The sequence below is a fragment of the Gallus gallus genome, chromosome 5 (genome assembly GCF_016699485.2).
Source record: "Gallus gallus isolate bGalGal1 chromosome 5, bGalGal1.mat.broiler.GRCg7b, whole genome shotgun sequence".
Taxonomy (NCBI): domain Eukaryota; kingdom Metazoa; phylum Chordata; class Aves; order Galliformes; family Phasianidae; genus Gallus; species Gallus gallus.
The window spans coordinates 44375076-44402095 of NC_052536.1; the positions used below are offsets into that span (position 1 = coordinate 44375076).

The following is a 27020-nucleotide window of genomic DNA, read 5'->3' on the forward strand; positions in this document are numbered from 1 at the left end:
GGAGGAGGAGGAGGAGCTTGTCCTTTGCAAGGCGGCAGGGCTCATCTTTCCCAGTGAATTAGGATCAGCTGGGTCTGGCTTTTAGGAGTAGCATGCCTGCCTAAATTGCTGGTAGGTAATTGATATTTTTCTGTCTAGAATGGGGTAAATGTGCATTTTATCTAGCTAATTAATCTGAGGGATAGAGCTAACATGATTACTGTGTTCTTCTTTCCCTTGCTCCTGTCAATATGGCCATGTGGCATTTGTATATCTGTGCCTTTATTAAACTGCTTTATTTGCAAGCAATCAAACTAGGAATATTATGAGGACATGGATGATTTTGTTTAGCCCGTCACCTTTATACAGAGCTAACAAGCAAGGAAATGGCAGTGGCTTTTATTGTCTCCCTATCTCTGTAAACTCTCCTTTATTTAAAAAAACAAAGCCCTTAAATAAGCAAAGAGGAACGGGCTTGGAAAATTCTGTGGACTCCAAGGTTCTTCTCTGTTTTTCCTCTGCAGGAACAAACACCACCAGCTCCCCCTTTCCCACACGCTGAACCATTTTATTAATATGTCAGGAAACATGACTCAATCTGCAGCTTTGTCAAGACACAGACAGGAAATTCAGGTGCTTGCATTACCAACTGCTACTGTTTTGTTAAATTTTTCCCCCTTCTTGACAGTTTAGTGCCTTAGAACAGACTGTTTCTTTGAATATAGTGACTAATAAGACAGTCAAAATTGCCTTGGCATTAAAGATTCTTTGGAAGGACGATGAGTTGTCAGCAAAGAAAATTATGCATGTTGTGGAGGGCTAAGGGGAAAGAGGTAAGAGAGTGTCTCACCTGTAGCTTGGTGATTCAGCTCTAGCCAAAATCATCCATAGGCACCCATCCATAGGTACCATTTGTACCGTACTGTTCAGCTTTGAAACTTTGGCCCAAGCTGAGCATTGATCTCCAGTGCCTGCCAGCTCTGAGCAGTTGGCAGTTCCTTCCCCCTCCTCTGCTCTATTGACCACAAACCCAGCTTTCTGACTGTGGGCCTTCCACGTCCTGAAGTGCTGCTTCATCTGAGCTCCTCCTGCTCAGCTTCAGGGTTAAGTGTTCACAGTTAGATAAATTAATTCTGTATTTCGAGATCCTCGAGAAAGAGGAAAGGAATATAATGGTGCTAGATAGAGCTGGCTGCCTGCCCAGAAAGAGCAAAGTGACCTGACCCAGTGATGGCCAGAAAGCTGAATGGTCCTTTGGAGTTCTCCTGGTGTCTGCAGCTTGTAGAAATAAAAAAATGTAATAATAAAATAAAATAGTAGATAATCAAATCATCCCCTCTGGTTCAGCCTTTGCAGAGCCTCCTTAAGATCATCTCTTTCATAAATGAACACCTTGGTTGTGTGCCTGTATATTGATGGAACATGAGCAACCATAGCAGACATGTTGCTGATCTCGCACACCATCCCAAGGGCAGCTCTATAGAGCAGTAATTTCACAAAGCTAATAAAACTAGGACGCTTCTATTTACCAATATATTTACCCAGAGCTTACAGGAAGGATTACTCCTGGGCTGCTCACCCAATGTCCTGGCTCTGTTTTAGCATTATCCATGAGCTGTCTAGGTGCCAGGACAACAGGTCTTTCTCATCCCCTTGGTACGGTGGCCAGGCAGAGCGCTTGTCCTTCCCTTCTTCAACCCTGGCCCCTGATGTATGGCCTCTTAAAAGGAAATTATGTCTAAGTGTCACATGGAAGGAAACAACAACTCATTTCAGAAATATCAATGCCTTTTTTCATTGCATCTACCCCCTGGAGGTCTGGAAACTGTGGTAAAATAAAAATACCTCTTCACAGTAGAAAGCAGGACTGATCCTATCAGAAATGAGTTCCTCCATTCGTCCAACCTCTAGTCATTGTCCACGCACAGCTGGGCAGGAAAGGCAAACTTGGAATAAAAATCTGACTGTCTTCCAAAAAACAGCAGCAATAGTCAGTAACAGAAAAATTACTTAGGGCACAGGAGAGGATGGTAATGCGTGCTGAAGGTCCTTAGGATCCTGTATTTTTCAGTGAGGATCCATGGTCCAAATGGAAATTTAAAAGATTAGAACAATGCAAAAGTGCATTGGAACTGGATGACCTTTAAGGTCCCTTCCAACCCAACCCATTCTGTCTTTCTATGACTCTAAGATCCACTGGTGTACGCACCTCTTCAGCCTACTCCACTTATAGGGGTGTGCCATACATGGTTGCAATCCCATGGCACACTCCCCTACCTGAAAAAATCTGCAGTGTTTAGGAAGCAACAAATCCCGAGCAGTGGGTTTGGAGGAGGAAGAATGAGTTGGATGTGAAAGTCCAGCAATATGCCCTGGGCATGGGAAGGCTGAGTTCATCCCCGGCTAATAGCTGTACTTGTCTCACCTTTGCATTTAAAGACAAGGACTATCCCTTAAATCTCCTAACAGACTTGAATATTTCAATTTTATTTCTTCATGGTGATGATGAAAGAAACCAACCAGTATTTCCTAGCTTTCAACATTTTAATCATGACCTTTACCTGGAAAGTGAATTATCTTCTATATTGCAGAACCTGAGGTTTGACAGTACAAACGAGGCAGAGAAGGGACATGACTTTCTACGCTTTTAGTAGACACTTTGATGCAAAATTCCCCAGTAAAAAGATGTTTCTTTCTCTGTGTACTTGATTATCATGAGGTTATTATGCATTTACAGAGATCAGACCTTCTCTTTTGCTCCCTCTGAAGGTGCAATGGTGGCAGCTGGTGTTCTGGAGCACTGCTTTCCTGAGAATCTGAGTTTTAATATCCTGAAGGACTGTCAAGCACTTGTTACTGCTGATTGCTACTATCTATTCTGGCTCGAAATTAATGCTAAAGCGCTCCATTTAATCTGGCAGGTGCTTTGAACTGAATAAGCATGGTTTGCCCAAGCCAGTTTGGGGAGCTACATAATTTTTTGAAGAGCTGTTTCTCTGAGGCACATTTAATAGTCTCATTTAAGCCTGAACTTTTAATCGTTCACCTCCAACCATTCCACTGGCTCTCAGGCAGCTTCTGGTTTCACTGGGGAAACTGTCCGTGCAAGAACATAGGAAAGTTGAAAGCACGTTCTCTTTCCCAAACTTCCTACTTACTGAGTTAAGAGCCTGCGTAACAGATGCCTACAGGCCTGGCAACGTTTTGTAGCCAAGCCTGTAGATGTACAAAGCCAGAGGGCCAGGGGAGTGGAAATGGTGGAAGGATGTGGGCAAAGGATATGGCCGCGCTATTGGGCCCACAGCACTAATGCATGGCTTTATATGTCTGGGGATCCAATTTTGATCTTCAGAAGCAAGAACTGGAATGCTAAAGCAAAGAAGAAAACCCACTGCCATAGGCATGAGCTCATTAGTAGCTCAGTGCTAATAGCTCAGCCACAAGCAAGGCAGAGGGCGGTGACCCCAGCACAGCTCTGACAGGACCTGAGTGACCAGCAGCCCACCAGAAGCTCTGCAGTTCCCCACACAGACCGGCACTCTGCCATGCAGCAGGTCTGTCACCGAGTTAACATGGCTGCCAAAGGGATTAAAAATGTGGGCCTCAGTGGGTGTGATTTCAGCAGCTCCTCCTTACAGTGCTATGCTAACAGCAGCCCTGAGGCGGTCTGAGGTTTGCTTGTGAATGGTGCTGTAGGGCTCAGCCCTTCTGTGGGTACTTCAGACTATTTTGACTGTTCACTTTTGGGATGCTGGAGCTCTGGTAGGAAGAGCACCCTAATGAAATTCCTTCCACAGCAACATGCTCAAGACAAGAGCCAAGAGACTTGTTGCCCATGTTGTTGGGGAAAACACATAAATCAAAGTTAATTTGCTAATTTGCCCAGATGAAGTGCACAACGTATTACTACTATTAAGCAGTGCAAGTTCACTGCTCGCCTCCTCCGGCCTGGTGGCTCCTCTTCACACCTAATAGGTCCTGGTCTCAGTGTCCAGAAAGGGAGGTACCCAGAATCAAGGTTGACTGTTAAAAACAAAGGCTCCGTGTGATATTAACCTCACTGCAGCAGCTTTCCTCCCTTTCAGAAAGGAGTGTAATGTCACAAATCCCAGCTGCAATTCCTAAAAAAAAAAAAAGAAAAAAAAAGAAAAAAAAAGCTCTTTAAATGTTGTGTTGATCAGTTAGGGAAGGAGCTGAGGACAGAACTGGGTGTCTCTCTGGCACATCCCCTGGCTTTGTCACTATGCACAGGTCCTGCTCCTCACAGCATCAGCGTGTCCAAACCACAGGACAGGAGTTTCTCCAGCAGAAGGGTCCCAGCCCCTTTCTAAGAAGCCCTCCGCCCAGGGACCTCCCTCCTGCCTGATCCTGCAAAGCCTTCCTGCCTTCTCTCTGCTGAGGCTGCAGAAATGAGCTCAGCTGCAGCACTGCGGGTGTTGTCACTGCTGCTGCACAAGCAGAATGCAGCAGCCTGCGGTGCACACAGCTTGTCTTTCCAAATCCTCTGATAACATCAGAGACAGTTGCGTTGCTTGTGTCTGCATGGGGATACAAAAAGGTGATGTGAGTTTTAAGGATCTCTTTGATCCCACAGACCAGCTAATACTCTGGATACTTTTGAGATATCATCGATGCATTCATACGAACAGCTGATGTCCCTGCTTGAGTGGACTGATCTCCCCCATTTCTTCTGGGTATGATTTCATCTCAAGTACAATGTTTATTCACTGTGGCAGGAAGGAGTTTATCTTGATATTTTGATCCTGGTTAAAATCAGGTTACTTTTACCAGTTCTTTTCTTTAATACAGTGCTCTGATATTCAGATTTTTCCCTACAAGGCTTTTGACTTCTCTGCAGTTTGTTCCTGGGCTCTTTGTAATGCTTCCTGGATGCACAGACATGGATATACGCAGTTAGGCACAGTCTGAGGTGGGGAAGAGCCACTTTCTGCTATCCAGTCCTCTGCCCCTTATTAGGGTGACACTTGTTATTAGCCTCCAGCAGACAGTGGTTGCTACGAAGGCTTTTCTGTTAGCTCTCATCACTGGGACTGTCTAGATTTTTCTCACAGTGTCAGAAGTCATTTATTTTAGGAAACCAAAACGTCACCTAAGAAAGAAGCTCCTTGTGTTTGCATTTCCATGTAAGTGCCAAGCCCGATTTGACTGCTATTAACTTCTTTTTCTGAGAATCTCTCGAATTTCCTTTTTCTCATATAAATTCCCCATGCTGCTTGGGCAGGTTTTGGACCCATCTGGCTGCAGCAGACATATACCAAATTCTGCTGGGATCATTGTTAAAATATACTTACTTCAAGGGATGTCAGGATATTGACTGGCAGTGTAAGTCCGTGTCAGTGTTAATTCATGCACATCATTACCCTACTCAATCAGAGTGCTCTAATTACAGCAGGAAATGTTGCCGTAATTAAGATCCCAGGGCTTTTTTAGAAAAGGAGGAGGAACAAAACATAATGAAGGAGAGCTGCTCTCAGCTCCTGTAAAACAGCAGCAGCTCTGTTTGATTTTCCTGTCAAGCCAGATGAGTGGTGCTGCACACATCATTGATCCCTAGGAAGAAAATTATGGAGCCAGATCCAGAGAGGTCAACAGAAGTGCTGACTTCAGAGGGAAACCCAGTGTGGGGAAGCTGAAATCTCGAAGTGCCGTCTCACAGGGAGACTTTCTAATGAGCTCTGGGTTTCCTTTCATTTTCTAAGTTGAGCTGCTGCAGACCACCCCTCAATTAAATAATTCAGTCTAAAAATCAGAAGAGGGGAAGAGACATCCCCTGTCCTTCCTGCTAAGCTCTTTCCTCTAACCTTCATTCATTTACTTATTTTTAAAGAACAAGCAGATAGACCATAACTTGGATCTCTTGATAACTGCTGTTTGCACAGTACAATGTACAACTGGAGATGGAGACCAGGAAGGAAGAAGTTGTTTTCACTTCTCTGTAAACATGAGGTGTGCAGCATTAATAAGCAGAAATTAAGATCTGTCCTGACAGAGCTGGCATAAGGGTGACGCCCTGGCAGGGATGTCACAGAGCCTGTAGCACTGTCCTGTAAACGATAATCTCCTGATACTATTACAGGCAGTGCCATTATGGCTGTCAGCTTTAATTAAGCACACTCCCATTTGCTTTGTCCTTCTAATGTTGCTCCAGGGCCGCTGCTAATTCCGTGTGCAGCCAGGTTTCATCAGAAGGGTGTTGGCTTTGCGTTGCTGAAATCAAACCTGAATCAGCTTTATTCCTGCGGGGACAAGACCCTGTGCAGTGGTCTGGGGGCACCCAGCAATGGGGTTGATCTTCTGTCTTCTGCCAAATGCTCAGTCCGTGGTCAGTGCTGCCCCTGGGGTTTGTGGCTCTCTGGGGCTGGATGCAGACCCTTCCCTTCCTGCAGGCGCAGGGGAGTCCTCTGAAGTGGTATTGGGATGTCCCCAGCAGCTGAGCTGTCCCAGTGGAGCATGGCCACTACAGAGCCTCTTCAGCAGAAGTCTTCATTGGTTGGAAGTTTTCATCTTTCAGCCTCTGCCCTTGTTTTATTCTGCAAGCATGAATTAAGCATTAGGACACCAGTGTTCTGCAAGGACACCAAGCATGGATACTGCCCTGCATTTTATTCATTCTAAAAATTGAATCCTATTACATTTAAAAAATCAAATATTAAACTGCATTATATGGAAATGCGGGGGATATATGTCTGTATATTGACATATCCATTTATTCATAGGCACAGGAGGGTGCTAGACACAGGTACAAATAAAAGGAAATTAAGTTACTTGCCCAGCCTCATTCTGCAAATTGGCAGCTGAGTCAGGAGAAGAGCTGAGATGTTATTCTCTGTTGGCTACATGGGGAAGCTGAGAGGCCCCATCCAAAGGTCAGGCTGTGAATGTAAATTATAAATGCCTTTCCCGAGATGCTTGTTTTTCTAGTGTCTGCTCTTCCAAAGTGCCAAAGAGTCAGGCAGACATCAAAGACTGAACTTCCCAAATCCCAAAGGATGGCCGCTGCCTTTCCCCTTCCAGAGCATGCCTATATTTTAGCAAGAAAAACTCCCCTGTGTCTGGCCCCATCCAAAATTACACAAGAAAATTTGCCCTTAACGTTGTCCTGAAAGAACCACTTTCTGGAGCAAGATACTCTGACTTGATGTTTGCTGCTCATTAGTGCCGTATTATCCACTGGCTAACTCTTCCTAAACAGCAACCTGGGCGGTGATCTCACCTCCCCCGGGCACTCAAGTGCGTATTCGTGGAACATCCGCTGAGGGAGATGAAGGTCATACTGTCCACAGCATTTAATTATGGAGAAATGACTATAGCAGCTGTAAGCACTAAGTCCATTACAGGGCTAATGGCTTCAGCAAGGTTTCATACATCTATAAAGGGAAATGGCAGGGCTTTATAGAAAAGTATTAGCTAGACTATGAAGGCTATTTAAATGGTTCTCTGACAACTTCTCCTTGTCCCATGGCTTTCAATCACTCCGCTTGTGGGAGCTAAACAACATTTTCAGGAAAAGCATCTTGCTAAATAATGTATACCCAGGTACACTGAAGCTAGTAACAGCTCACAGTTGAATTTGGCATTTTAAAATCAGCTGTCCCTGGAACAGCACAGAGCAGATGGTGAGGGGTCTGTCCTCCAAAGGCATATCCGCGAAGGTACAGTGTAGTCTGAGGTTTTCCTTGTCGAGCCCACATTTTTTAATTCCATTCACATTTAGCCCGTATAGTGGCTAAAAAAACTAGTGGATCTGGATGTATAAATAGAATCAATGGAGGTCCAGGTTGGATGGAAACCTCTCTTTGTTTCCACAGCTGCAGGACAGGGATCGGGGCATTAGGGTCTTCCTTTCGTGGGGAGCTCGTGCAAGCTGCCTAGTTGTGTGCAAAGCCGTGGTAACTGCCTGAACACTGCTTCATTGTGCCACTGCTGTGGGAGAACTTTTCCCATTTCGGAAGGTAGCAAGGAGACAAATAGACATTTCAAACTTCAGAGAAATTAGGAAAGACAATTTCAGAATGATAAATTTAAAATATGACCTGAATCTCTCATTCAGGTGCATCACGTGTAGCAAGCCCTTCTGTGTTGCTCAAGAAATACGGTTCCCCGCAGTGCAGGGATCAGCACCCCGAGATAATCTGGGAGATTAAGGAGTGACTTGATTTTCAGTTCTGTGTTTGTAGCGGTGACATTGTGGCTTGAGTGAAGTATCCAGGCAACAAACCCGTCTTCATGATTAGCAGCACGATACCTGCCTGAACAAATATCTCATGCGCACAGATCTAATGAGGCTGGTGCTAGGGAAAAGGAGCATTAAAAAATTAATTAGGATATGCTTTTTGAAACACCTTATCCCTTCTTGCTGCTGTATCACCTGCAACGCGCAGCATGGCTCAGGGAGGGCCGTAGCCAGATATAGTTACAGAACATCTGCTGGAGAACAAAGTGTGAGTGTCCTCTGCAGAGCGGGCGCGTGGTGCTGGTGGGAGGTTTGGTGCTGCAGCGGTAGCTCTGGCTGCTCACACACAGCGAGTCTTGCATAAGAACATGGAGGTCAGTGCAGTGTGCCACAGGAGCTGGTGGCAGCTCCGATTGCCCAGCCGTTGTAATTGCGGGTAGCCCTATTTTAACCCCTCCTCTGCAAGGCACGGGGAGGAACACAGTTTGTCTCCTAGAGCATAGTTTTAGTGCTGGAACACCTACACTGGTGATGACTTCCTCAGGCAGGAATGCCACCTATGTGTCAGCCAGGTGGCACAAATCACATTGCAGCCACTGCTGTAGTGGGCTTTGGCTGTGGTAGATCAAGTGTGATTGGATATGGCTGGGATGTGCACATCAAACTGTAATTACAGCTTTGCCCTAGTTTCTCAAAATTATTTTTTGTGTTTGCTTCACTTTAAGCATACAGCACCTATTGGATTTGAAAGGCTTCTTGGGCTAACATGCCCCGTACAAACTGCAAAAGGTGGCTTAATTCAAGTGACTCTGTGTTCTGAAAACCAATGAAGCTCCTGTCTATCTTTTCACACCCCAATTAATTACACAGATGCTCATAAAGCAAAAGATTTAATTACATAGTCCCTTTAGTTTGCTGATATTACTGTGCATACAATGAACAAAATAATTGAAGTAGATGTGTACTGAAAAAGATTTCTGGTACATGTACACTTCAGGAAGATTGCTCACACACCTGCCCAGCTCCCTGGGATGACTGCTTTTAACCCCAGACACACACGCCACACTTTGTGATCAGAGGTACAGGGTCCAGATAAAAGAGATATTGTGCAATAAATATTCCATGCAGGCTTCCAAATGGGAAGCATTCTTAGTTATACCTCTAGAGCATGGAGATTTCTCTCCTTTGTTTAGGCGCAAGCACTATGGAGGGTTGGAAACCCCAGTCAAGGCTGAATGCTGTGACTCTCTAGGGGAACTGCTGGCATGCCTCTGCTCAGCAACTACAGCAGCTCCCACAGGGACCCCAGTGACAGAAATGTGCTCAGGAGCCCCTGGCTGTGCGTCCCAGGGGAGAGCAGGTTTGTTATACTCACCTGCATTGGTGAGCTACTTCCACAGAAGTGACGTGCTTTGCGTTTACTGTAGGCAAGCTGAAAGGTAAAGTAGCATTGCAACACATGTGAGAAGGTGAAATCTTTGATCACCATCAGAGACAAGGTGAAACAGCAGACTGCAGTGATAAGCTGGGCACAGGTTGTGGGTTCCTGGGAATACAGTGAGATGTAACATCAAGTTTCCTTTTTGCCTGTCACCCAGGAGTGAGCTTGAGGGATATCAGATGAACCACTGGAAGGAATGTCTTCACAGTCACAGAATGAACCACTGCAGATCTTGGCTTATACCTACAGCAGTGATAAATAGCAGCAGATCCTCCATGTCTTCTTCCTGCTTTTAAACCCAGCACTTGCCACCTTCCCAACGCAAACGTAGTTGTGCAGGAGCTTCTCTGAATTTATATGCTTGCCCCATTCATCATGAACAAATTAGTTCAACTTTATGTGACCTGCCTGCTGAACCCAATGTTCTTGTAAATGGCAACATTTTCTAAGTCCAATGACTTATTCATTGTGCTTACATCCACTCCCAGGCTCCAGATTGCTGCTGATGCTCTAGATGGCCTTTGTATGGCAAACAAGTGAATGACGTAGTGTGCATGAATGCAGCTCAAGTCACATTTTCTTGTTTGCATCTCACCTTGCCTAAAAAATGTTTATATACAGCTTCAAGAGTATGGACGTGGAGATGAGGTGCATTAGCAGGGGCAGAACCTCAGACCTTTTTGTTTTTTTCCTGAATTTGTTGTATTCATACAATAATGGGATTTCTACTGAGCAACATTCACATCTCACCTTTCCTAAGTCCTGAGAGATCTGAGGAGACTGTGGGGAAGGGGTTAATGGTTACATGGTCTGTTAAGGAAAAGAAAATACCCCAGAGGAGAAGGTTGTATTCTGGAGAGGTAATGATCCAGCAGAGGCTGAAACATTTGCTGTCATTTTCTGCTTCAAACTTCCTAGAAAGGATAATTATAACCAGATGTTGAACACAATTGAAACAAATAACAAGAGGATTGGAGACCTGGAGCGGAATAAGGAAAGGAGGGCTTAAGGAATATTTAGATAGTTCTGACATGTTCCAGTCTGCGGAATCAAACAAAATTCACCTGTAAGGTCTTAAGAACCCACCCAAAGCCATTCCTGAGCTGTTACTGCTTTTGGGTAGCTATGGAATAAGAGGGGCAGGAGGGAAATAACAGGGGAACACTTATTACCTGTCTTGCAGGGAAAGCCAAGGAATTTAAATCAATATGCCTAACTGTGATTCCTGGAAAGATCTCTGGAACAAATCATTAGAACATCAATCTATAGTTGGCCACAGATGAGTCAGTTGATATGAAACACTGCAGGATTTTGTCAAGAGCAAACCATGTCAGTCCATTCCAATTTTAATTATTTGGCCCAGTGGTTAAGGGACACAAACTTAATTCTAGGAAGACTTTGGGCAGTTTCCTACAAAATGCACTCAGCTGTGCACCAGGGAAATGTTCGGGGTTTCACCATGAGAGCAGAGCCCAGCTACCTGCTAAGCTGGAATAGTGAAAGGTGTGCTTGAGTAGTGAGACCAAGGGGAGGTGTGCTCAGCCCATATCTGTCCGGGGTGTGAAAGAACAGCTTGGATGATGGAGAAGGGAGAGCAGTTATAAGATGCCTGAAGTAAGCCAAACCAATAGGGCTCGCTTTGGAAGACAGGCTCATTCAAAATGATGTTGGTGACTGAGAAAAGCACCCTGAAATCCTTAAGATAACATCAGGTAAGAAGATCAAAGTACTGCTACTGAGGGGACACCTGTATCGTAGGATGGACATCTGAAATGGTTTTCCAATCGATGTGCAAATGTCAGGAAATCCTTACTGGGGTCAGGGTGAAAATGGGCAGTTTCAGGCAGGGACCTTGGGGTGGTTGTAGGCTGCCAGGCTGGCTGAGCCGGGAGCTTCTTTGTTGATGTCTTCCATTTGGTTCTCTGTAAGGTACAGTGGCGGATACGCTGACCTTGTGAGGCTTCACCTGCAGTTGCTGTGTTCAGCCTTAGGAGCCCCACTTTGTAGAAGATAGGAGAGATGGAGAGCGATGTAGGACACAGCAACTTGAATGACAAAAAGGTGGGAAAAAAAAGTATGAGTTTAAGTATGAGTTTAAGGGGACGCTCAGTTATTTTACAGTGGAAAAAACCTGGGGATTGGGTAGTTATCAGCTGTTCTATATATCCACTGCTGGACAACCTCAGCTGAAGAAAATGAAATGGAAGTTGGGAGAAAGCTGTAGAACGCGTCTTTCAAAACACAAGGATAGCTAAGCTTTCAGACAAGATCCTTTGAGTTTAGGGTCCCACAAGGTGAAAACTTTCACCTGCCCAGTAGCCATGTGGTTGCCAGGGGCAGCAGGGATATTCTTCCAGCAGGAAGATCCCACAGCACCTGATCCACCCTGAAACCACAGGCAGGTTCTATGGTCTTCAGGAGGTCCCTTCAGCCTGGCGCTTCTGTGAGTCAGCTGTGCTAAAAGCAGGCTGCAGCTGTGTGCTATGAACCTGAGTCCGTGATGGTGCCAATGGGAGAGGTCTCAGCTGACTTAAAGGTGAGTCTTTCACCTTCCTCTTATCCCCACAGCTGTACTGGGTGGTATTTTCTCAAAATGTGCTCACACACCGGGCAGCACAGGCAGTAAAAATCCCATACACTCTCAGTCTCTGACCACAGTGATGTGGGGACACTTTTATCATTTTTCTTTTAGACATAGCTTAAAGAAATCTTGTCTTGGTGACCGTACTCAAAATCCCATTAAACTTCATCCTGCCTGGTACCTCCGAGTATCTCTTCACTTAGCAGTCCTGAAACAAATTCTTTTTGAAGGGTAAAAACTGTCACTGGAATGACAGGGAAAATGAGATGGGTGTGAGGGAGAGGGTACACCGTCACCACTGTGAGGATGAATTCCCACACAGAGGCTGAAGCTTGGGGAAAGGAGAAAGAACCCAGGATTTAACAGTAAAAAACCATCAAGGGAAAACTGTTGTTTCACCATTTGCAAGACTGAAACTGCAGTGTTTAATGATCTCTGTTCACTCTCCTAATAAATTATTTTCTTCAATTAGCCTGCAGTGTGAAACAGCTCTGACTTGTTGGAGCTTTGAATGGGCTGATGAATGTTCTCGGGCTTAATGACTGCCCGTGCCCTTGCTGCTCCCTCAGCCCGTTGTTCATCACTGCCAACTTTCCCTCTCCAGGACGTTGTTTATCTGACAATCAGGGGCACTGCCACTGGAGCATTTCTAAAAAGATTATTCTGCTAATTATTCAGAGGTCATTAATTGGAAGGTGAAGCCAGCGCTGTCCCTCAGCTTTGAACTCCTTGGTAGTACAAGAATGTTCCTGTTACACAAAGACCGTATTTTTTTTATTCCACAGCACTTAATCTCCTCCCATCCTTTGAAGGAAAGTTCCAGTTCCTGCAGATGTCCTTTGTTAGGAAGAAATGGAAGTTTTCTGCCTTTTAATCCAAGGTATGTTCAATAACCACAGCAAGCTGAGGACACTTCTCCTGCCTTTTCCCATCAGTATGTCGTGAGGGTAAAAATGCACAAGCAAATGCCCAGCACCTGCACAGGTGAACCCAAATGGGCATTGTCCACACACAGGCACCGCAGCTAGCAGTATAAACACAGGTGGATTTCTGCTTCTTCCCTAATCACTGTGAGGGTTTGTAAAAACAAAAATGGTTTAATAGTCACCTGTGGGTTGGGTAAAGGGCAGGAGAGCAATGGATCTGCTTATGTCTATAAAGCATCCCGAGGGACTTTGAGGGGTGAGGATGGCCCCTTTAGTCAGACCTCTCTGGTGAAGAGAGGCAGTCTGGTTAACCGGTGGGGCATTTCTCAGGCACTTCTGCTCTTACCAACTTCTGAGAAAACATTATTTCTGATGCCCCATTCACTTCACACAGCTCTTTTGCTTATTATGATGGGAATCAGTAAGGAAAGAGTCCTCAGGAGGGGGTCATCAGGGAGACAGAAGGAATCCAGACATCTGCTCTGAAGTTTCCTCCAAACAAGGGATTTAGCCCTGTAGTGATTTTGCTTAATATAACTATTGGATGACTCCATCCTCTGCTGAATTTACAAAGAAACTCAAAGCCAAATCCCTTTGATCGAAAAGCAGTCCATCCTTACCATCTTATTTTGATACGTAAATGGCTTTAAATACACACTGCTGGATAAACTCAAATAAATAATACTGACTAAAGGAAACCTATGTTTATTAAATAAAGTGAGAATAAGCATGACCACAAGAAGGGGATTATGAAAGAGACAAGGTAATAAAAGCAGGAATATAGCAGGCTGCGTGTTTCCCAGCGCTATGAGCTGTCTTACCAAGGAGATATGGGTTTGATGTGCCAAGAGGGCTTCCCCCTGCTCACTGTGACACTGCAGACACAAATACCACAAAAAGCAATTCTAGAAAACTCCTTTGGGAAGGTCCTCAACACACAAACTCCACTCTAGGTCTTTCTGAGCATTTTGGCTGCAGGCTGCTGGGGGCAGGTTGTGCTGCTGCTGCTTGGCTTTGCAGTGGTAGAAACACAGGGGCCTATGACCAACAAATTTGGGACACTGAGGTGGGGCTGTTGGAGGGGTCTATTAGATCCCAGGTTTGTTGACTCTGCTGCTCACAGCACAGTTTGTTCAACCAAAATGTGCTGTGGGCTGTGAGTCCCTTCTGGGGAGGCATGGAGTACACGATGTGACAGTTGTCCTTATCTGCAAATCTCTGTTGTCTGGTCTGCACCCAGCAGGACCTGTTGCTCATTAAAATGCTATCTCTGCTACTAACTCTGTTTCCAGCCCTGTAATTGCTGGACATCGCTTCATGCTCATATTTATTGCTCCGAAGTCCCCACCAAGTCAACAGCCACCAGTTCCCCAGACATTATTTGCCCAATCTCTGGACTGCAGCCTCGCAGTTTAGTCAACAATGTTCACAATTAAAGAATGTAACTTCAGAAATAGCCAGCCTCAATAATGGAAAGAAAAAAAGCAAGACCCTCTGGGCCTGCAGCAGACTGGCTCAGGCAACTGCACCAAGTGCTGATGGAAGGCAAGGGCTGGGTTCTGCATGCACAGCCTGACTCCAGGCAAGAATTAGATTGAATATAAGGAAAATGATTGTTTTATGATAAGAGTAGTGAAGCACTGGAATGGGTTGCCCAGAGAGATGGGCAATGCCTTGTCCTTGGTGACGTTCAAGGTCAGGGTGGTCCGGGCTCTGAGCAACCTGATTGAGCCGTAGGTGTCCCTGTTCATTGCAGGGGAAATCTGGGTTCTTTCCCCCAATTCTGAAGGTGTCTCAATCACATATTTGCATGTTTTGAAAGGAAGTTTGTCTGGAGCACTAATTCACTCCCACAGGTCACTTCTCGCTGCTGAGCCCACCTGCTTTTTCAGTGCCTTCAGTGTTGCCATTGACATTATTGATACCTTTTGTAGGGCTGTGGGGAAGGTCGATCCCTCTTGCTGCACAGCAAAACTCCAGATTGCTTGTAGGGCCTGGCTGGGAAGGCATTATGAGTACTGGCTGCAGACAAATTCTTGGCTGTGGACTAGTTGTCAGTACCATGGATCTCAGACTGGAAAGAAGGAAGTGTCATGGGAGAAATGAGGCAGCAGTATGGGTTGGCCCCTTGAACCACAGACTGGAGGTTGGCTGTGTCCCCCTAGACCATGGGAAGAGTGAGCTGTATCCACTAGTGAAGAGCTATGCACACGCTGTCTTCTGGGCAAAGCTGGAGCCCCATCTGCAGAGGGGTTCTATGAACACCACCTGCCATATAAAACAGCAGTGACTTGTGGATCTCCTGCCAACCAAATGGAACTAACGCTCACTCCGCATCATCCAAAGACTCTGCTGGGGGGGATCTTGGGTCACCCCCCACCCCCCAGCCCTCACAGCCATGCACCCATGGCACGACAGCACCTGTGCCTCAGCTCCTTGCTTCAGGCTCCCTCTTGCCTCTGAGCCACTGATTAGCAATTCTGCAGCAGCGAAACTGCGATGCAGCGTAAGCCAGGTTTAGACGGTGATCCATTTAAACAGGCATGATCTCTGTCAGAACAGCTTCCTTAAATCCTGAGATAGATGCTGCTACTTGCGCTAAATTGTTTTTCTGTGTATTAGCTATTTAGTGGCATTAGCATAACGTGCATTCCCATTTACAGAAGAAGTGTTTATCTGTGTGGTTTCACAGAAAAAAAAAGTGGGCTTGATTAATTAAAAAAGGATGAGATTGCTGTGAGGATTTAAATGTAAATGCACCAGCAGATGCTTCCTGATCCTCCCAGCAGAGCACATCACTTTTAATAAACCCAGAGCAGATGGCTGACTGCGGTGGCAAAGCTGTGAGGTACTGATGTGCTCCAAGCTCCCTTCTTGCTGCCTCTATCCTCATGTCTGGGGGCTGGAGGGCTGCATTCCCACCTCCAGTCCCCTTGCAGAGCTGCTTGTGCCTCAGGGGCACCGTGCCTACCTACTGCAGCTCAGGATGCTTCCCAGGGCACGCAGGGCTTCTGCTTCCCAAGCAGAGCTGGAATTCTGCTGGAGTGCAGAGTTGTGCTGAGATCAGTGAGGCTGCACAAGCAGCAGGAGATGGAGCAGTTAGTTAAAATTTTAGGCGTTCCTCTCTCTTCTCCACAGGAGCTGGCTCCTGCTGGTTCCTAGCAGGAAAAGCTCCTCTGATTGCAGAGGGATGTTGGCATGCACCAAGCCTGCCTGGCTGAAGTGTGTTCCCTCCATCGCTTGTTGTGCCAAAATCACCACTGAAGCTGCTGAGGTGTTTGCGTGCTCTCTTTTCCAAAACAGAGCATGATGAATCCATTTTAAATAGAAAGAATATGGAATATGAATAGTCAGTGTTTACTTGGCATCCCAGTACCCAGAGCTCCCCTCAATGACACGGATGTACCACCAGCATTTATTCCAATAAATAATCCGAGCTGTTAGATGTAGAACTACATAGTAAAGCTGAGTGTAGGATTCAGGTGCCTAAAGTTTTATCACAAGCTTAAATACCTTTCCCATTCTGGCACACCCATTATCTGGCCTGCAGCCATCACAGGTAGTGCTGGTTTGAGCCAAACTGTGCAATGTGCTGTCTGATCCCTGCACACGGATTTACTCCTGCTGCAGCTCTGTACCTCTGGTGGCAGTGACTGCTGGCACTGCTGGCTGGCAGGTGAGTTCTGGAAGAGCCCAAGTGCCTTCTAGAAGGGGCAAATGAGCACTGTGGCTCAGTAGGAAATCGAAGCCAATTTTCTCACAACAGGGAGAAACACAACAGGAGTTAAGTAGGCCCTCCCCATCCCTGGCTGTCACTAGGAGAAAAGAGCTTTTGTTCTGTTGTACTGAACAGCTCCAGTGATACTAGCAGCTATTGCAAAGACCATAGAGGGAACTAGGACAGCAGACTGACTTCAAGGTTTCTTTGACATTTGCAATTCAAGCAGTGTAACCAGAGGCAAATACAGACTTAATTGCATAAAATGAATTAGGCCTCGTGAACAGTATGGGAGATGGGGAACATTTGGAATGTATCTGGCAAAATTTCCAGTGTGAAATCTTCATGATGATAAGGACCAGCATCGGGAAGATCATAGAATCATAGACGTGCCCTGCTCTCTGGCCTTGGTTCACTGCAAACTGCTCAGCAGGAAGGCATAGGAGGATGATCTAGGTGATAACTAGATGGTCTCAAAGGTCTTTTCTGACCTTCGTGATTCTGTGATTCTATGACATACTAAGCAGAAAACCAAGGTCTATGCTGAGGCTGCTATTGAAACAACCCCCTTTTTACCAAAGCACAAGAGTAAAAGGGGGTGGCTATTCATCAGAATGGATGACAGACTGGCAGCGGAGTTCAGGGGAGCCTCCTGTAGAGGACAAAGAATTGTGAGCTCAAGAACTCCTCATCTGTGTCCCTGTTACATACAAATCCCCTACAAAGGTTTGGAGCAGGCAGATTGGGTCACTGTACCTACCTGTCTGTAGATGAGAAAAGATACCTGGAGCAGGCAGGTGGGTAAAGCTGCACACCCAAGCTGTGCTTTACACCAGGTGAACCAGGTGAATCTTTTCTGATATTGGTGAAGTGCTGTGGAGACATGGTGTGCAGGGTAAATGCAGGATGCAATTAAGCCCTCTGGAATTAAAATTAAAGAATTGGGTCAGTGGTTTTAAAGAAAAGCGGATGGATAGCAGGGATTTGGCAAATAAAGATGCCAGCTAGGGTATTTTGGAGAGGAGAAAAGAAGGCATAGGCAATGGGCATCACTGAAAGGAACAGAGAGGTTTGAGTGGTTCTGCCCAGCATCGCCGTGTGTGGGTGCCATGGTCCTCAGTCAGCACTGCCTCTGCATACTGCACTGCCTCTGCATACTGCACGAGCAACCATAGCCTAAGGGGAAACATCAGCCAGTCCTCCTTGTTGCCCATCTCAACAGCCTTCTCCTATGAAATGTGGTCCCTCCTCAGTTCCAGTTCAAAGCTAAAATATTACTGTATATTGAAGGTATAAAATTAAGATAAGCACAACGAGATTGATACTGGGGCATTTAAAAAGTACTTCATAAAACTTAGTCTCTGTAAAATGGAGGCTTTGCTGCTGGATGAATGCCTGTCTTGGGAAGTTCTTTATTTTAAGCATCCATTTATCACTGTCTCAGGTACTGTAAACTGCAAGCACTCATCGACAGCAGAATGAACTTTCCTGTGAGTACAAACTCATCATTCAGCTCTAATGATCCAGAGGAAAGTTTCAGACTAATCCATACAGGAAAAACGGCCGTGTCACCTCAGGACGTCAGTCAGAATAGGAACTCTGTGCAAGGTCATCCCGGTGGGAAGGAGCAGCCCTGTTTGTTCGTGAAGAAACACCTAATGTGTTCAAGGCCAGGTTGGATGGGGCCCTGGGCAGCCTGATCTGGTGGTTGGCAACCCTGCCCACAGCAGGGAGGTGGAACTGGGTGCTCTGTAAGATCCCTTCCAACCTAAGCCTGTCTGTGTTTCTGTGATTCTTTGATGTATCTGAAAGTTTTGAAGCCAAGACCATTGGTCCTGCCAGAGTGAAGAGTATGTGCCCAGGTGATCCCAAAGTCCACGTGAGTCCTGTGGAATTCAGGAGTGGATGTGAAGTCCTCACAGAGAGCCTCACAGAAAAATAAAATGATACGGAACATAAAGCGTCCGGTTATTCACTCAGTTATCTTCTCAACAGCGGTAAGCACGTTAGCAGGTCATTTCTGGAGGTAAGGCAATATTTCTAATACGGGAGATGAAAATTACAAAACAAGACCCTTCAAGTGGGGAAGTACCTTCTCTTGAGGAATAGGCAGAGAGGGACACAGAGTGGGGGCTGCTTCTGGGCTGGGCAAACCCAGCAGCTGGTGTAGCTGAGCCAAGGCTCTTGCTAGCTGAAACTGCACCACTGCCTTGTTCCGTGGTGGTTTTATTGTACCCTTGAGGGTCTGACTTCTCTGATTAGCTTTTTTGTTACATAGGAGTGATACATAAAGATTTCCTTTTCTCATCTCTGGCTAAATAGAAGATAACAGCTTCATTAGGCAATTGAGTGCTCTTCCAATCAAACAGCAATATTCTGGCCCCTGGGAGCTTTCCTTAACCACAGAATGCAAGCAGCTGTTCTAATTGCACTGTGCTCGGGGCCCTCTGCAAGGGCAATCAGGGCTGCTGGTTTTCCTGATTGTATCTTGTGAGCAGAGCAGAAGCAGTTCTGTGCCTTGGTTCCCTTTTTACAGTGAGGATATCCAAGGGACCCCTCTACAGTTCTGATTAATGAAAATACTCTTGGGATATCAAACAATAATTTCTCTGTCAAGGAATAAACACCACAGTGTTGGTGATCTGAAACACTTAGATGTAAAAATTATAAGTGGAATGAAATAGTAAAATAAAGGTCTTGTTGTACTCAGGAGTGTGTGAGCAAGGGTGGGAAGGTCAAGGCTGAACACCTGTTTTCTTTCTGTGGCTGTTGTTGTAGCTGTGTACCTGCTCTTTATAAAGAGCTAATGAACCATCAGTAGATGCAGTAAGCATGTTAAAAACATGAGTAGCCTGTGATCCAGGTGGCTATAAACATACTGGTTGATGGTGATAGAAATGGACTTCAGGGCAGTTATAAATAGAGCTGATTAAAATATGGAAAAACAGTTCTGCAAAGCAGAACAACCGAAGTTGTTTTCAGATCAGAGAGTTTGAAATATGCATTCTTATATGCATATATATATATATTGTAAAGTTTAGAAAATACTCCATTCCAATTCTGCTATCTGTTAAAAATATCACAAAAATTGATATTAATAATTTGCATAGATCAAACACCCTGTAAAATGGACTGACGGTGTCTTCTCAAGGAGGGAGCAGAGTTTCTCTTGGGAGATGGGATCCTGCAGACCCTCTGATCCTTTGTCCATGTTAGGCTTGTGACTATTTCTGCACACTTTGCAAGAAATTCAAGGCAAGTCAGGTCCCATTTACATATATTGTTGCACCCCCTGCTCTCACTTCTAAAATATTAGTTATTAGCATCACCTGACTGGTATTTCAGAGCTCTAAAGTCATTGCAGTGGACATGAGCATCATCCCCATCGCTAGTAGCAGGGGAAAGCAGCCAACACAGACATGGACAGCCAAAGCCAAAACAAATCTGCAAAATCATAGAAGCATTCCTAGACAGATGTACTGGTTTGCTATGTTTCCTGTCATGAAGGAGGAGGTTCTTGTTAAGGCTTTTTGAGAGACCATGAGCTGCAGCAGATACCACCTGTGTATGGAGCAGAGCAGAAGTGAGTAATAGCACCTCTAGGACAGATACTCAGATCCCTCAGGTCTTCCTGCTTTTACATCTGCCATGGCTGGAGAAAACTATAGCTGTCCTAAATTATAGTTTAGATTTATATTATTGCAGGAATGTCCTTATCACAAAAGAAAACAATGGAAGGAAATCACCTTTCTCATGAAAACTGCTGAGAGATTCCCCACTGCAAGGAGAAAACTGGTGACAGAAGGGCTCTACATCAAAAAGTAAAGGGAGAACACGGGAGAAAACGACCCTCCTGCACCCAGGTGGGCATAGCAGCAGTATTCATTAATAAGAAAGCTCATTTATTGATAACTGATGCATGTTATCTTTTGTTCTCAGTCTCCCAAGGGTAAATGTGTGGGGACATGGCCTGAAAGCTCTGGGAGGTCATGCTGTGCTCTTTAATCAGACCTGCCTCTGGGGCATGTTCCCCAAACTCCCCTCCTTGCAGAATCTCGGGCTGCCTGATACCTTCAGATGCACTGCCTGCATGAGGTGCCAGGTGCAGGACTCAGCCCCAGACTCACTGAAATGTGGAGGAGTGTTCCTATTGACCTGTGTATGTTTGGATTCAGGCTTTTAATTAATGATTTGTTTAGAAATGTAGTTAATGAATGTGTTCCTTACACACCCAGTGGTTCACTGCATGAACCTGTATCAAACAACACAGCTGCAACGTTCCCCTCAGCGCAGGAAGTCATGTACTCACTGCAGGCTTAAATGTAAAGTGAGCGTGCTCATTTATCTTCTCTGCCTTCCATTTCTGCTCTGGTGGGGTTGCACAACAGTTGCAGCAGCAATTGCTTCTTACACAGCATGAAACACACACAAAGATTATGCTGTGTTTGTGGTTATCTAGCCGGCTCCATGAAACAAAAAGCTGTTGAGAGTCAGCAGACATTGTTTCAGCAAACCAAAGCAAAACAAAACACTAAAAGCAGAGAGAATAGCATAGCCAGGCTTTTCTTTCTTTCTTTGTCTTCCTTCCCTCCCTTCTTCCCTTCCTCCTTTTTCTTCCCAGTGAAGTAGAAAGTGTGGTTTGTCCTGAAACCTTCCCATCAGCAGTTAGAGGCAGAAACTGAGTCTGAACTCAGCCTAGCACAGAGGGAGAGGGAATCTGCACAAGGGCAGTGACAGAATCCCAAACCCAGCATGTGGCTGTCTATTGCTCCACGGCAGACAGTCACTGCTTCCCAAGGACAGGCACTGCAGTTCCACAGCCCTGCTCCCCCAGGAAGCCAAAGTGTTGGTGAGGAAGGAAACCGGAGCTCCTGTGTGGTGAGGAAAAGCTCAGTAGCAGTAATTTAAGATTCTCTGGCTGTTCCTCAAGCACTGTGCTGATGCTTTCAGGCAATTTAATACCTGAAGGCTTACCTCCTCCTGTTCTCTGTTTAATACAGCAGGAAAAGGTTTATTTCGCCTGTAGAAAGAACATTCATTGTCTGGCGTTAACTTGCAATTTGGTGTTCGAAAACTGCCTTATCAACAGAACATCTGAGGGAAGAGCCATCTGCGCTGCAAAGGGTGCTCACAGTCCTGCTCAGGCTGAGCAGAATGGATAGAGAGGGAGAGAAGGGGCCAAGGGGCCAACACGGAGAATGGGGCAACAGTGGGAGCTTTTCCTTGCCACATGCAGGCTATCAGATTTTGTCATACATGCTGAGACTATGCTGTGCTACTGCCCTACTGCTGGCATGACTGAGTGCCAGAATCCCTCCCTGATCTCTCTATGATGTCTTTATACAAAGGAATAAATCTATCTTGAAGGCATATAGAGGCACCTGTGTACAGTGATTGCTGAAATGAAAACAAGTCTTTCAGGTGTCCCTTTCAGAGTGCCCTTTGACAAAAGTGAGTGAAGACTGAAAATGCCCAAGAAAGCAGGACACAGCTGCATCTCCACACTATGCTACCCATGCTGTAGGTAATTTGTCTGTAGGACTCACTGGCTTGTAGCCCAGTTTGAAGGAGCTGTATGAAGAATCAGAATACAGAGATTGTTTCTCTTGGAAAGGAGATGAGCAAGGGATGTAGATGCCCATAAAAGCCTTGATGATCTGGGGAAGTGTTTTCAAGATGTAAGTCTAGCTTTTGTGGCTGGCACTTTTGGGGAACAGAGGGGTACAGGAAGCAGAAGCTCAGATGTCTGTTCCCCACCACTTTCCTCCCTCCTCCTGCAGCAGCAGGGCAGTAAGCTATGTCCAGCCTTCCTTTCATCTCCTCATGTGCAGCATTTCCAATGGAAGCCAAAGACATCAAAGAAAGCACCTAGAATGGGAAGTGCTTATGTGTTCCACAATCCTAAAACCTGCTGTCAGAGAAACGTCCTTTTGATTGTAATTTTTTTTTAATTACAGATTTTGTCACTTGATCTACGTGGATTGGGAAAGTTAGCATAAGTTCATCTGATTTACGCCTCCAGAAACATCGCAGCCATGCTCACTTGGTTTGATCAGTGTCACTCATGGGACCTACGTACCCCTGTGCCTCCCCTGGTGTTCTCTGAGCAACGTGAGTAGACGGACAGCTTGGGAAACTTCAGGAACGAAGGAGAAGATGTTTAAGGGCAGAAAGTGAGGCATAAGTTTAATCAGTACAAAATATACCAGACAGTCTTTTAGTATACGTAATCTAGGATGACGCCGATGCTGACTGTGGGTCCAGGTGTTGGCTGTGAGCTGAAGGGAGTGTGGGGGCAATGTGTTCAGTTTATGGACTCCCTGGAGAGGAGTGCAGGTACAAAGTCCTGAATCACTCTCACTGTGGTTTGTTTTTTGTTTTCCATATGATTTTATGGTTAAAAATGAGAAAAGATTTGCTAAGTCTATCTATGTAAATTTCTCATCTCCAAACCTGTAATTCCATATTTTCCATTTAAAGAACAGTTTTTCCTTTTTATTTTAAGTAAACAAACAAATAAATAGAAAATCAAGCCCCTTAACTAATTAATGGTGGCTTTTTGGCATCACTGACTCTCATAAACTTTGTCAGTGTCTGATGGCAATAAATAGGATTATCTGTTTTTTACTCTGGGGATAAGTAAACATTGAGTAATATCAGTGGTCTTCTCATAAACTTGTTGAAGACCGTTCTAGAACTAGAAAATTGTGTGGGGTTACTTAATATTTACAGTAACATGACACAGACTTCATTATCACAAGTCAAATAAATTCATATCCATGGAATAATCAGTAATTTCCTGTGGAGGCTGCTGGAGATTATTTTGGCTGGGGAGAACCTCCATTTCCAGTTTTTCTTACTGATTCAGTTGGGCTTACAGGAATAAGCAAGGTCTTGCTGTAAGCGCTGGATACACTGACCAAAGCACTGGGGGAGTATGATATTTTCCAGGCTGTTGTTTGAGTGGTGTTAAGAAAAGCTATATTGAAATGTAAGCTCTTCGTAAGGGTGCGCAGATGGTATTCTCTGATTGCTATGGAGAAGTCTCTTCTCCCAGTAGGGAACGTAACTCATCTGCCCCACTGAGAGCTGTGCATGCTGGGCAAGGATGGAAACAGATAGGCAGAGCAGCAGCCTCTGTCAGCTTTGAGCACAGTGTTGGGCTTTGCTGATTGTGTGCAAGTAAAACTTTGAACAGGAAAATCAATTAAGTTCAGGTTGGTGCAATCAAAGTCTAGATGAAGAAAATCAAAATAAATCAACATCAGTTTGCCTCTGACCTGGAAAAGAGGAGAGGAGTGCCTTTTAACAGTGTAGATGGATATTCACAACAGCAATCTGAGCTTTGAAGCTTGTTTCTATTTACAGGCAGACAAGAGTGGCTTGTATCAGGGAACTGAGAGGTGAGTATAGTTGTCTAATGTAGGACAGAAGGTGTGATTTGGAGTTTTTAATAGGCCTTGATACTACTTTGTCAGTGGGATTACATTCAGGTTTTCAGTCTGTTATCAACTGATTTCATATGCAAGAATGTAATTGTTAATTTTTTTGCTTAGTGGCCTGTTTGGCACCTGTTCAGGTAATAGCTGTGCCTTGGCTTCAAACTTTTTTGATATCTTCGTGAAAATGACACTTTTACCCTTTCTTGTAAAATCACAGCAGTCTGAAATGTGGTGTCGGTACTTCCAAGTACCAGAGAAGGGTGAAGTCTTATTCCAGTTCCAGCCAAGAAATTAGAGAATTAAGCTTTCGAAGTAGCTCAGAGCCATACTCCAGATCCTTTGGCTTTATTTCCTAAATTCTGGGGAAATAAAGGTTGCTTTATGTGTTGACTGAGAACAGTGTTTGAGTCAAATGATATTTTGCATATGGAGGTGTTCATATAACAATATGTCTTTTTGGATTGCCCTGTTGTTCACTCAGCCCAGAGCATGGGTTATGCAGTAGCACTGGTTTTCTACTTCATTCTGGCATTGCCTTCTCAAATCACCTTTCAGGCAAGTAAGGCAAATATCCTTTTCCTACCACAATAATTCATCACCCTGTCTATCTGCACATACTGTGTTAGTGACTGTAGGCAGGTAATGGCATATAGCTCTCCATATTCTCACCACACATCATGCACTAGAGATCAGATAGCTACAAGGAAAATAAGGTTTTTTTTTTTCTCTCTACAGGCCTTAACAGCCCTTTTTATGAGAGCAACTGTCCAGAAATGCCTACCATCATCACTGTCAGCCACTAAGGACCTACACCTTTTCTCCATACGCTAAAAAACAAGCTAGTTCAGACATTCACAAACTTGCTCTTCTCTTGAAGTCTGTATCTGGCATTGCCTTTCTCTGAGTGGCAGAATACCTTCCAATTTTTTATTTGATCACTTTTGCTCTTTGACATAAATCTTTCCCTGACATGTTTTACTTTGACTGTTCCTAATATAGCTGTGCCTAATGAGACAAATTCCAATAGCAGAAGTACTGATTACGGGATTAACAGTTTCATATCCGAGCAACCATGAAACTGTAGAGTTCTCTATTCTTGGAGATGTCAGAAGGGTGACTAGCAAAACTGCTGTCTTGAACTTCAAGAGGGTGGACTTTGACCTGTTCAGGACGCTTGTAGCACGGGTCCCCTGGGAGTCGCTCCTTAAGGGTAAAGGGATCCAGGAAGCCTGGACGCTCCTCAAGATGGAAATCTTAAAGGCACAAGAACTGGCTGTCCCTGAATGCCATAAGGCAATCCATAAGGGAAGAAGACTAGTGTGGATGAACTGGGAATTACTGTTGAGACTTCTGAAGAAAAGGAGAGTCTATGTCCTCTGGAAGAAAGGACAGGCTACTCGGGGAGATTACAAGGAAGTTGCTAAGGTATGCAGGGAGGACGTTAGGAAGGCAGAAGCCCAACTTGAACTCAGATTGGCCACTGCAGTAAAAGAGAATAAGAAATCCTTTTACAAATATATCAATAGAAAGAGAAGAACCAAGGGGAATTTCCATCCTTTACTTGATGCAGCGGGGAATGTGGCCAGTGAGGATAAGGAGAAGGCTGAGATCCTCAATGCTTTCTTTACATCTGCCTTTAATAGTCAGATCAGTTATCCTCAGGACACTTTGTGCCCTGATCTGGAAGTCTGGGATGCTATGCAGGATACACCCCCAGTGATTCAGGTGGAGACCACTAGAGAGCCCCTCCTCCATCTGGACTGTCACAAATCCATGGGACCAGATGGTCTCCACCCTCGGGTACTGAGGGAGCCGGTGGGGATGATTGCTGAGCCTCTCTCTGCCATCTACCAGCGCTCCTGGTTATCTGGAGAGGTCCCAGAGGATTGGAGGCTTGCTGATGTGACTCCCATCTGCAAGAGCAATAAGGAGGATCCAGGGAACTACAGGCCTGTCAGCCTGACCTCGGTAGTGGGGAAAGTTATGGAGCAAATCATCTTGGGTGAGATCACATGGCACATGAGTGGCATCCAGGGGATCAGGCCCGGCCAGCACGGGTTCATGAAAGGCAGGTTATACTTGACCAGCCTCATCTCCTTCTATGACTGGGTGACCAGGCTGGTTGATCAGGGAAAGGCTGTCGATGTAGTCTACCTAGACTTCAGCAAAGCCTTTGACATGGTCTCTCACAGTATTCTCCTGGGGAAACTGGCTGCCTGTGGCCTGGACAGGTATACCCTTCTTTGGGTAAGGAATTGGCTAGAGGGCTGTGCCCAACGGGTAGTGGTTAATGGAGTTAAGTCCAGCTGGTGACCTGTTTCAAGTGGTGTTCCCCAGGGGTCAGATGGGGCCCATCTTGTTTAATATCTTTATTGATGACCTAGATGAAGGGATTGAATGCACCCTTAGTAAGCTTGAAGATGACTCCAAGTTGGGAGGTGGTGTAGATCTGCCTGAGGGTAGGGAGGACCTTCAGAGGAATCTAGATAAGCTGGATTGCTAGGCTGAGGTGAATGGGTTGAAGTTCAACAAGGCCACGTGCCGGGTCCTGCAGTTTGGCCACAATAACCCCATGCAGCGCTATAGGCTTGGGGCTGAGTGGCTGGATGACTGTGAAGAGGAAAGGGACCTGGGGATGTTGGTTGATGCTCGGCTGAACATGAGCCAACAGTGTGCCCAGGTGGCCAAGAGGGCCAACGCCATCCTGGTCTGCATTAGAAATAGTGTGGCCAGCAGGAG

At 45.3% G+C, this 27020-nt stretch overlaps 1 long non-coding RNA gene across 4 annotated transcripts; it reads left to right on the forward strand.

The window, feature by feature from the left end:
- LOC121110933 lies at nucleotides 1–24675 on the forward strand. 4 transcript variants are annotated; one of them, XR_006939465.1, is made up of 5 exons: nucleotides 1–111; nucleotides 12981–13075; nucleotides 18284–20422; nucleotides 20545–20702; nucleotides 22797–24675. It is a non-coding gene; the product is annotated as an uncharacterized LOC121110933 (long non-coding RNA). The 4 variants fall into 4 exon arrangements; XR_005860311.2 differs by having other exon boundaries at nucleotides 18284–18865; XR_005860310.2 differs by having other exon boundaries at nucleotides 18284–18836.
- The last annotated feature ends 2345 nt before the right edge of the window (nucleotides 24676–27020 follow it).